We start from the raw sequence: 11,145 nt of genomic DNA, 5'->3' as shown, positions 1-11,145 counted from the left end.
GGCTTTATGAATGTGGCCTTTGAGGAAAGTTTAAAGAAATTGAGATGTTTACCATGGAGAAGATAAAATCTAATGATGGAAGACCTGTTAGGGAAAAGGGGGTTAGACTTGCTGGCCAGGTCCAAGGGCAAAAACAAGGGCCGATATTTGGGCATTACAGGAAAACATTTTAGGCCAAAACAAATGAGAAATATCCCACCAGTTAAAGCTATAAAAAGGAAACTACTTTTTTAATCTATCATTTTTTTAACATATTATCTGGGCCAGAGGTCATGCCATTTACTTTCCAAGAATCTTTGAGTCTCTTGACACCTCTGAGAGCTAGGTATTATAATCTCCTTTTTACATATAAGAAAACTGAGATTTAGAGAGGTTAAGTAACTTGACCAAGATATCATTGGTAGAGAAGCATACAAACCTAGTTCTGCCTGACTTCAGAATCTATGCTATGAAGCAGCCATTATGTTATTGTGGAAATTGCCCATCTCTAGAAGCATAAAAGCATGCCTGGGGTGGGGGGGAATGGAAAGGGGCTCTATGCAGATGATGAAGAGTTGAATGGAACCTTTGAAAACAATTACAACCCTGATTTCAGCCTTTCCAATCACGTGAGACTTTGAAGTTTAAAACATTTTATAACATGTAGTTTTGAATTCAACGTGTAAGATGGGAGTAACAGAATTAGCAAGAGTAGAATATGATTTCTCCTCTGTATGTCAAGGTTATAACTTTATCATGTTCTGCCTTACATTAGAGATTTTTTACATTTCATACATATCTGAAATAGAGAAGAACTGTCAATGCCTGTGTTGCACAGGTAAGGTAACCACCCCCGAGAGATGCTTATCCACATGGAATCTCCTGTCTTGACTCACAACATCTAAAGAGACATCACCACCACACCATGGCATGGCACAACACCTGCATCCTTCTCAGAGTGACCTAAGACATCTTTGTTGCCAGATCAATAACATCACAATCCTGGTCTTCCTTGATCTCTGAGCAGCATCCAATGCCGCAGAACAGATCTCCCTCCATAAAGTCTCTCTTCTCTTGATTTCCATAGTAACTAAATATCATCTTTTTTCCTTCTGTCTTTCCAATAGCTTTCTCTAAACTTCTACAAAGCTTCTCGCTTTGTGGGGTCCTTAAATGTTGGTTTTCTCAAGCTCCTGCTTAAGTTCTCTTCTATTCTAATTCTACCTGCTCCCCTTAAATAGTCTTATCTACTCCCATGGCTTTGTTTTTCAGTGATGGCTCCCAATTCTGTATCTCATGTCAAGTCTTCTCTTTGAGTATGGGTCAGAAAGTATTTTTTGATAAATTAGTAAATCCAGGAAAGAATAAAATAAGTATATGAAAAATGAGCAGATTCCCATATTGCAGACTAGAACCCAGTTAAGTACTTTCTTATCACTGATTTTAGCATCAGATAGAATTGAATTTAGGTATAAGTTCTGGCCCTTAACAGTAGAATGACATTAGATTAGTGAATTTAAATGTCCACACTTTAGTTTTTGTCATTGTTGCTGCTAGTCTGTGTTTTCTTTGCAATAATTTACAAAATGAGGATAATTATATCCATCCTGGCCTATATTCCAGGTAGGTAGTTGTGAGAAATGTATGACTTCTCACATGAGAGAGGGCCTCGGGAGTGAGAATTATTCTTACTAAATTGAATTGAGCTACTCAATCAAGAGAGACAGAGGGCAGGATGCCCGGCAGTGTGCAAGGTGATTGTTTTATTTGGTTTCATTTATCCCCAACTCTGGATAGCAGTTGATGGCAGCTGTTCACAGCTCAACCGTAAGCTCTGTGGTGAAGGAAGCCTGTGAAGGATAAAGGGTGGTGGCCAGAGTAACTCCAGCCCTAGACGTTCCCACCACATGCCAACCTGCCATGTATGGTAATACCTCAGAACATGGGCTCAGCGCAGACCTTAGCCAAAGTTCTGGAGAAGTCTATTCAGGTCACTTGCCCATTTTTAAATTAAATTCTTTGGGGTTTTGTCATTGAATTGTGTAAGTTCTTTAGAAATTTCAGATATGAACCCCTTAACCAACGTGTCATTAAAGATTATGTTCTCCCATTCAGCGGTTGTCTCTTTATTTTGTTGATGGTTTCCTTTGCTGTGCAAAGGGGACATACAGATGGCCAAGAGACATATGAAAAGATGGTCAACATCACTAATCATCAGAGAGATTCAAGTTAAAACCACAGTGAGATATCACCTCATACCTGTGAGAATAGCTATCATCAATAAATCTACAAACAACAAGTATTGGCAAGAATAAGGAGAAAAGGGAACTCTCAAGCACTATTGGTAGGAATGCAGACTGGTACAGCCACTATGGAAAACAGTATGGAATTTCCTCAAAAAATTAAAAATGGAACTGCCTATGACCCAGTGATTCCACTTCTGGAATATACCCAAAGAAACCTGAAACAGTAATTCGAAGGAATGTATGCACCCCTCTGTTCATTGCAGTGATATTTACAATCACCAAGATTTGGAAGCAGTGCAAGTGTCCATCAGTAGATGAGTGGAGAAAAAAGCTGTGGTACATTTGTAGAATGGAATACTACTTGGTGATAAAAAAAGAAGGAAATCCACATGACAGCATGGATGGACCTCATTATGCAAGTGAAACAAGCCAGTCAGAGAATTACAAATACCATACTTTTTAACTCATACATGGAATCTAATCAACAAACTGAGCTAACAAGCAAAATGGAGACAGGCTCACAGAGAGCAGACTGACAGCTCTGGGGTAGAGGGCTTGGGGGTTGAGGGATCGAGCAAAAAAGAACAAGGACTCATGGACATAATGGACAACAGTGTGGTGACTGTGGGGGGAGGAGAGGGAGGTGGAAGAGGGCATAAAGGGGATAAATGGTAGTGGAAAATATACAGCTCCCCCCAAATCCCTGATTGGGATGTAGTAGGCAGTTAGACAGGCATGAGCACAGCAGGAATAAATGATGGGCTAGATACAGAGGGTCACCAGGGCAGAGAGCCCCAGGTGCCTGGCAACAGGCAAGACTACAAGCCCTTGCAGGACCACTCCCTTAAGCATTAACCCCTGGAGATGACATCTAGTCCTCAGCCTTGTTTCAGCTCCAGGCCCAGAAAAGCAGCAAAACCAGGCAGAGTGATGCCATGGCCAACATCAGGACTTGCTGCAATAACTAATGACCCTCTGCCCTGGAGCTGACCAATCAGTGGAGACCATGACCCTGGGGAGACACACCGGGAAAGCTGATGACTATTTTATTGAGATCCTCCCAAGAGACCTCAGATAAAAGCCCTCAGGATGGAGGACTCGGCACATCTCTATGGATCTCTCTCTCTCTCCCTCTTTCCCCTTCTCCCTCCCCATCCTGGAAGCACACCTGAACCTCTCCATCTCTCCTCCCTTTTTCATCTCTCTCTCCCTGCTGTAACTTGTCTCCTGAGCCCATTTCTTCTATGGCTCACTTTTCCTGCCCCTGTGACCTTCTAAATAAACTTTCTCTTAAATTAAAAAAAAAAAAAGCTGTGGTATATTTACACAATGGAAGACTATTAGGCTGTAAAAAAAGAAGGACATACTACCTTTTGCCACAGCCTGGATGGACCTGGAGAGTATTATGCTAAGTGGGATAAGGCAGTCAAAGAGAAACAAATACCATATGATCCTACTTACATGTGGAATCTAATGAACAAAATAAACTAACAAACAAAATAGAAACGGACTCATAGATACAGAGGACAGACTGATAGCTGGAGGTTGGGTGAAAAAGGTGAAGGGATGGAGCAAAAAGAAAGCACAAAACTCATAGACACAGACAAGAAACAGTATGGTGATTACCAGAGGGAAGGTGGGCAGGTAGGAGCAGGTAGAAGAGAGTAAAGAGGGGATAAATGGGGACAGAGGAGCCTTGACTCAGATAGTGAACACACAATACAATATACAGATAATATATTATAGAATTGTACACTTGAAACCTATATAATTTTATATTAACCAATGTGACAGAAATACAATTTATAAAAATTAAAAATAAATAAAATAAAATAAAGGTGCCTGGTCTCAAATTGGGGAATTAAAAAAGCAACCAGAGAAATCTTCTCAGTCATCAGAGAATGCCAAGACTAGAAGGCACTCTAGTCATTCTCCCATTCAATGTTCGCATTGCAAAAGTGGAGAAACTTGGGCCCAGGAAGGGGAGAAGAAGTGCCAAAATCATCCAGCAAGTTAGTGGCAGAGCTGGGATGCAAATGCAAGCCACTGGCTCACTACATATTCTAGCCAGTCCAACCACCAGCACCATCCACAAGGCACTTATTACAATGACTTGTGTTCTCCTTTATTAGGGCATAATTTACATATGGTAAAACATTAAGGATAATTTACTTACAATTTAAATATGTCTATTCTACATAAAATATGGAGTTCTGTGAGTTTTACCAAATAGAACATTTTGTAACTCTGACCACACTCAATGAATAAAATGTCCATCATCCTGAAAAATTCCCTCATGACTACGTAGTGTAAGCCCTTCCCTTCCTGCTCAATGCTTGTCAACCACAGATCTATTTCCTGTCACCAAATCTTGCCTTTTTCAGAATATCATGTAAGTGAAATTAGAATTGTACAATATACCACATTTTGAGTTTGGCTCCTTTCACTTAAAATAATGCACTTGAAGTTCACCCATGCTGGTGGGTGTAACAGTAATTTGTTCCTACAGTACTGAGTAGTAGTCCTGTAAGTGGCTGACCACAGAGTGTCTAGCCATTCACCAGGGAGGGACATTGGGTAATTTCCAGCTTGAGGCTATTGCCAATAAAGCTCTATAAACCAGTGATTTTCAACCTTTTTCATGGTACACATAAACTAATTACTAAAATCCTGCAGCATGCCAAAAAAATCTATTTTTTGCCAATATAAAAAGGTATAATTTTGGCTGTTTTCATTTTTTTGAATTTGACAATCTAAAGGAAAAGAGGTCAGTGTCCCTGACTAAATAGTCAGGTATTGCATGTTTTAAAAATTCTTGTTTGCACACCTGTTGAAAAATCACTGCTATAAACATTTGCATATATTTTTTGTGTGAATGCAAGTATCTATTTCACTTGAGTATATACCTAGGAGTGGGATTGCTGGGTCATATAGTTAAGTTGAGGTCTGTCCAGAAAGTATCCAACCATGTACTATGAAGAATAGAAACATTTATCATAGAAGATACACGATAAAAGAAACATTGTACATAGGATAATGATGCCTCAGTCCCCTTCAAAATAGGCACCTTGTACCTCTAACAGGTCTCTCAATCACCTTCAGCTGCCCCTTTGTATTTTCCTGAATCTCATCCATGGTCTGAAGTGTCTTCCCTTTCAAAAGTGATTTTAGTTTTGGGAAAAGCCACAAGTTGCAGGGTGTCAAATCTGGCCTATAGGGGGACTGAGTCACCTGGGTGATTTGATATTTCACCGAAAAACTTTGCATGATATACAATGCAGGAGTGGGTGCGTTGTCATAATGAAGCTGCTAATCACCAGTTGTCCGTAGCTGCAGCCTTCTGAATCATCCAAATAGTTTCTGCAGAGGAATGTTCAAGCTTAATGCAAAATTTGATGTAGATCAGTTGCTCTACTCTTCAGTCATTTTGAATGCAATGGCCACACAGTGCGCATGCTCATCCAATGGTATCTACCACCCCCACTGACTAGTACAGTGAAGTCCTCATTGTTCACACATGTGCATTCCAGTCCACTCTCCTTGGCTGCCAGGTTACATCAAAGTGGCACAAACCATTCTTGTTATATTAACAATGACTGGACTTTTTCTGTACAGACCTCATATTTTTAACTTTATAAGAAACTACCAGACTTATCCCATTTCACATTCCCACCAGCAACATATGGGAGTTCCAGTTTCTCTGCACATTCTTATCACTTACCATTCTCAGGTTTTTGTTTTTTATTTGTAGCCATTCTGATCAGTGCTTAGTGGTACCTTGTTGTGGTTTTAATTTGCATTTCTCTGATGACATATGGTGCAGCATATCTTTTCATGTGTTTATTTGTTACCCTAATCTCTACTTTGATGAAATATCTGTCCAGATATTTTGTCTTTTCTAAAAATCTGGTTATTTTCCTACTAGTTTTGAGAGTAATTTATGTATTTAGCTATATGAGTAAATGCTTTAGCAGATGTGCAAGTTTTGTCCTAGTCTGTGGCTTGCCTTTGTTTGTTCTTAATAGTGTCCTTTTGTGTGTGCTGGTCACATTTTGGTGGCATATCTAAGAAATCTCTGTCTAACCCAGGGACACAAAGACATTCCTTTAGATTTGTTTTTAGAAATTTTAGAGTTTCAGTTTTTACATATAGATCTGTGACACATTCAGAATTAATTTTTATAAATTGTACAAGATATAGATGGAGATGATGGAGGAGTTTTTTTGCATATGGATGTCCAATTACTTTAGCGTCATATACTGAAAAAAACATATTTTCTCCATTGGATGACCTCTGCACCTTTATTGACAATCTGTTGCCCATGTAAGTGTGAATCTATTTCTGGACCCTGTTCCAACAATATGCCTGTCTTTCTCCAATATAATACTGCTCTAATTGCTGAGCTTTATAGAAGTCTTGAAATCAGTTAGAGTGATTCTTCACACTTGGTTTTTTTTCCAAAATTGTTTTGGTTATTCTAGTATTTTGCCTTTTACATAAACTTTAAAATCACTTTGTCAGTTTCTATACAAAATCACTTAGAGAAGCATTGACATCTTAGCAATATTTAGTATCCCAATCTGTGAACATAACAAATCTCTTAATTTTTTATTTTTTCAACAAAATTGTATATTTCTCAGCATACATAACATGCACATATTTTGTTATATTTATACCTAACGTTGTTTTTTGGTGCTATTGGAAATGATATATTTTAATTTCAATTTCCATTTGTTCTTTGCAAGTACAAAGACTTGAGATTAGTCTTTGTATGTTAATCTTGTGCTCTGCCTGCATCCTTTGTTAAATCCACTAGTCATTTTTGTAGACAGGGATTTTCCACATAGACAGTCATGTCTTCTTTAAATAGAAGCAGTTTTGTTTCTTCCTTTCCAATCAGTATGCCATTTAATTCTTTGTGTTGACATATTGCACCAGTAAGGACAGTATCCAGTGCAGTATCAAAAGTGAGTAGTGAGAGTATTGGTGTGTTGTTCCTGAACTTGGGGAAACGCGTTCATCTTTCGATACTAAGCATGATGTCAGCAATGGATATTTTATAGATACTCTTCATCAAATTGAGGAAATTCCTTTTTATCTTTAGTTTACTGAGAAGTAAATGCATATAATGAATATTGAATTTTGTGAAATTATTTTCTGTATCTATTGAGATGACTATATAATTTTTGTTTTTAATCTATCAGTATAGTAAATTGCATTGATAGATTTTTTTCAAATATTAAACTAGTTTTGCATTCCAGGTATAAGCCTTCCTTACTTTGCCTGCTAGTGCTTTCTTTGGGGTGTTTAGGTTTCTGAAGGATATTGATCTGTAATTTTATTTTCTTATAGCTTCTTCTTCTGACTTTAATAGAAGGGAAGTATTGGTTTCATAAAATTAGTGGGCCAATAAGTACAATGAATGAATGATATGCAGTATCACTAGCTATGAGGGAAATATAAGTCAAAACCAAAATTAGATCACACCTCACACCTACTAGGACAGCTAGAATAAAAAAGACTGGGCATTGTTAGAGAAGGGAAGATCTAAAAAAGATCTATTGGCCTTAGCTTTGCCTCTCACTCCAGTGGGGCTCTGGAATCACCTCTAGCCACTGGCCCCAACTGTCCACTCACACATTTAATGAGCATCCATGGGATACCCACTGCATTTACTCAGCACTGTCTACTTGCTAGTCATAGTTGTGGGCAAACAGTATCCAAGGATAAACAAGGGATGGCTCATGATTTAGGAGCCTGTAGCTTAATGAAGGTGGTGAATATAAAACAATAACTTATGATTCAATGTAATACATATTATAATAGAGGTATTGCAGAGAAAGCATATAGCAGAAGTGATCGATTTTGCCATGGGTTGGGTCAGGGATGTGTTCGTGATGTTTTTCTGAAGGATGTGATATTTGAAGGGTTGGTTGGTTAGGGTTGGATAGTCCAAGCAAAACTAACAGATTGATAGAATAAATAGCAGATACTGACCCTTCATCATGGACTGGAGATAAACAACCAGTGTCAGCACTCCAGCACTTGCCAGGGAAATATCAGCCCTGATAAAGTCAGAGATCCCATCCAGTGATCTGACTGCCGACCCTGCGCTCTAAGACATTCTATACTATGACTACAATACAGCTGGAACTATTGACTGAGAATAAAATATGAATAGCTTTATCTACATGCAGTAAGAAGCCATGGGCATTATGAGAGAAGGGAAATGACAGGGGAAGAAAATATACTTATGTTTTAGAAAGACAAAATGTAGAAGCCAAAGAACTTATATGTACAACCCATGGACATAAACTAAACGGGGGGGATATGTGTGGGAGGGTGGAGGGGAATAAAGTGGGGGAATGGGACAACTGTAATAGCATAATCAATAAAATATATTTTTTTAAAAAGAAAGACAAAAATGACCTCCTAAATCTTGTCCTTCACTCCTCATCTGGGTTTAATGTAAGAAAACATTCCAGTTCAGCAAGTAAAAGTACAGGCTACCCAGTTAAATCTCAATTTCAGCTAAACAACAAACATTTTTTTAATATAAGTATGTCCTATAAAATATTTGGGACATACTTTTACTAAAATAATTACTCACTGTATATCTGAAATTCAAATTTAATTGAGCATCTTGTATTTATTCTGCAGCCTTATCTCCAGTTCACTTTCTGCCAAGGAGGAAGAAGGCTTCTGTACCCTGCACATTTGATACACCAAACTGAGCTAAAACAGAGGTTGTGGCGTGGGTCAGACATTAAGAAGTCAATGGGAAATCTAGAGACTAATGGGAAAGACAGAGGAGACACAGACTAATCTGTGCACAAACTGGCCTGACTGCAGGGTTCTTTGTGTGACCCAGGCTTTTTGCCAGGAGCTGTATGTATTCAGCACATGCCCACACAGCATAATGTAATAGTTAAGAGCCACACTTTAAAGTCACATGCCCTTAAGTTCAATTCCCTGCTCTAGTTCATACATACTTGTAACCCAGGAAAAATTACTTAACTTCTCTGAGCATAAATTTCTTTATACAAAATTAGGATAATTATGGCCTCCTCCCAACAGCTTTATTGTTATGTTGCATCTAGGCTGGTACCTGGCCAGAGTTAACAACATTAGCCTATTATTGTTATTATTATTATGAGACCTAATCCTGCTTGCATGGCTGTCACTCCCTCCTCTGGGGCAGCCCAAGGTAGACAGATAGGACCAGATGGGACAGAACAGAATAAGCCCTCCATTTATTTTTCACTTAGTTTGTACAAGGTACTATGCTGTTTGCATGTATTTTGTGAACCAATCTTCATAACATCTCTGAGAGACAGTATATTCCTATTTTGTAGACACTGGATCCAAAGCATAAAGCAATTAGAAAATATTTGTAAGGCCATAGGGTCACACAACTTGTAAGTGGCAAAACTGAATGAAAAGCCAGTTCTCTCTGATCCCAACGCCCAAGCTTTTAACCGTGACACATACAATCAGAATGTCTCATTGCAATTTCCACCCAGACTAAAGTTCCTTCCTCCCTTGGGAAAGAACTCTGATCAGACTTTCAGTTATGCATGGAGATGTCCACAGGAATTAAAGCATTCCATTTGCCTTTTATTCTCCTGTCTTCTTACTAAACTAGAATGGAATTCTGGGAGAAGGCCCTCATCTTCCTCTCCCCAGCTTGGGTAAAATCATCTTTCTTAATCTACTTTTTCCTCTACTTTAAGTCAAATTCATTTGCTTATGCCCATGGAGGGTAAATCACAGCGTCTTAACTTCTATTAACAGTGCATATAAGTAAGCATGAAATGATACTATGTCCCAATTTTACAGATGAGGAAACTGAGACTGAGTTGTATCAGTCATTTGCCAGAGTCACACAGATAATAACTGTGGGAACTATCATATTACCTGAGTCCAGGCTTCTCTTCCTGAAATTATTTTGTGTGTATAAAGCACTGTCCTAAAAACAAGAGCTGTCTCCAAGAACAACATAGATCAGAATGCCTCCATCCTGGAATCTGATATCTCTTGGAAAGAGACATTAAATAATCAAACAAAAAATAATATTTAAATGCCAATAAGGAAGAATACAGAGTGTATAAAAGATTATAATACAGGGATCTGTGTTGGATTAGTGGGTTACAGAAGTTTTTCGCCAAGGGAGAGATATTTTAGCCAAAACAGAAAGCTAAAAGTAATAAACCAAGGAGCGAGAAGAAAATATGGCAGAGAAACCTGAATGCCCAGCCCATGTTTAACCAGGTCACACAGGGAGTCGTGCCATACTGAAAGGAACAGAAGCCAGTTACCCCTACCCTATTTCCTTGATGCCAGACCACCTAAAGCACCTGCTTCATGCCATTTTTAGCTGGTGTCTTTGAGAAACCACCAGGCCTCTCCCTTAGGTTGCAGTATCCAGAGCTTTTGCCTGCCTGTATAGTGTTCTTATAGTAAATTAGGAAATATACCCCCTCTAGGCTCATTAAACCCTGAGGGCTCAAAGCTTGTGTAAAGTAAGAGGTATTGCTACCCTTTCCCAGGTGAGTAAAGCCGCAGGTCAGGGTCCATGGCTAATAGAGGACCCATAAATGTAATTTCTCTACTAGCCTTTGGATATGCCCAGTACTCAGGTCTAAGCAGTGATTTTGATGGCATCATTCTAACTTGCTGCAAACTTCCTACCATGGACCACTATCTCTAGGTCACAACTCTTTAGGACAGACAGGATCAGTGCCTTCTTGAGAAGATAAAATGGACAAACCTGGAAGAATCCAAGCAGAGCTGCTTGATGGCTTTCTAATGTGGTTTAGTGTCTCGTAAAGAGTACAAAACTGGAAGAAAGAGGGCCACATCCTAGCCTTGGCTCTGTGACACTAGACAAACTTCCTTTTTCTAGACCTCAGTTAATTCA

The sequence above is a fragment of the Desmodus rotundus genome, chromosome 6 (assembly GCF_022682495.2).
Source record: "Desmodus rotundus isolate HL8 chromosome 6, HLdesRot8A.1, whole genome shotgun sequence".
NCBI classification, from domain to species: Eukaryota; Metazoa; Chordata; class Mammalia; order Chiroptera; family Phyllostomidae; genus Desmodus; species Desmodus rotundus.
Note: the sequence above shows the minus strand (reverse complement) of the source record.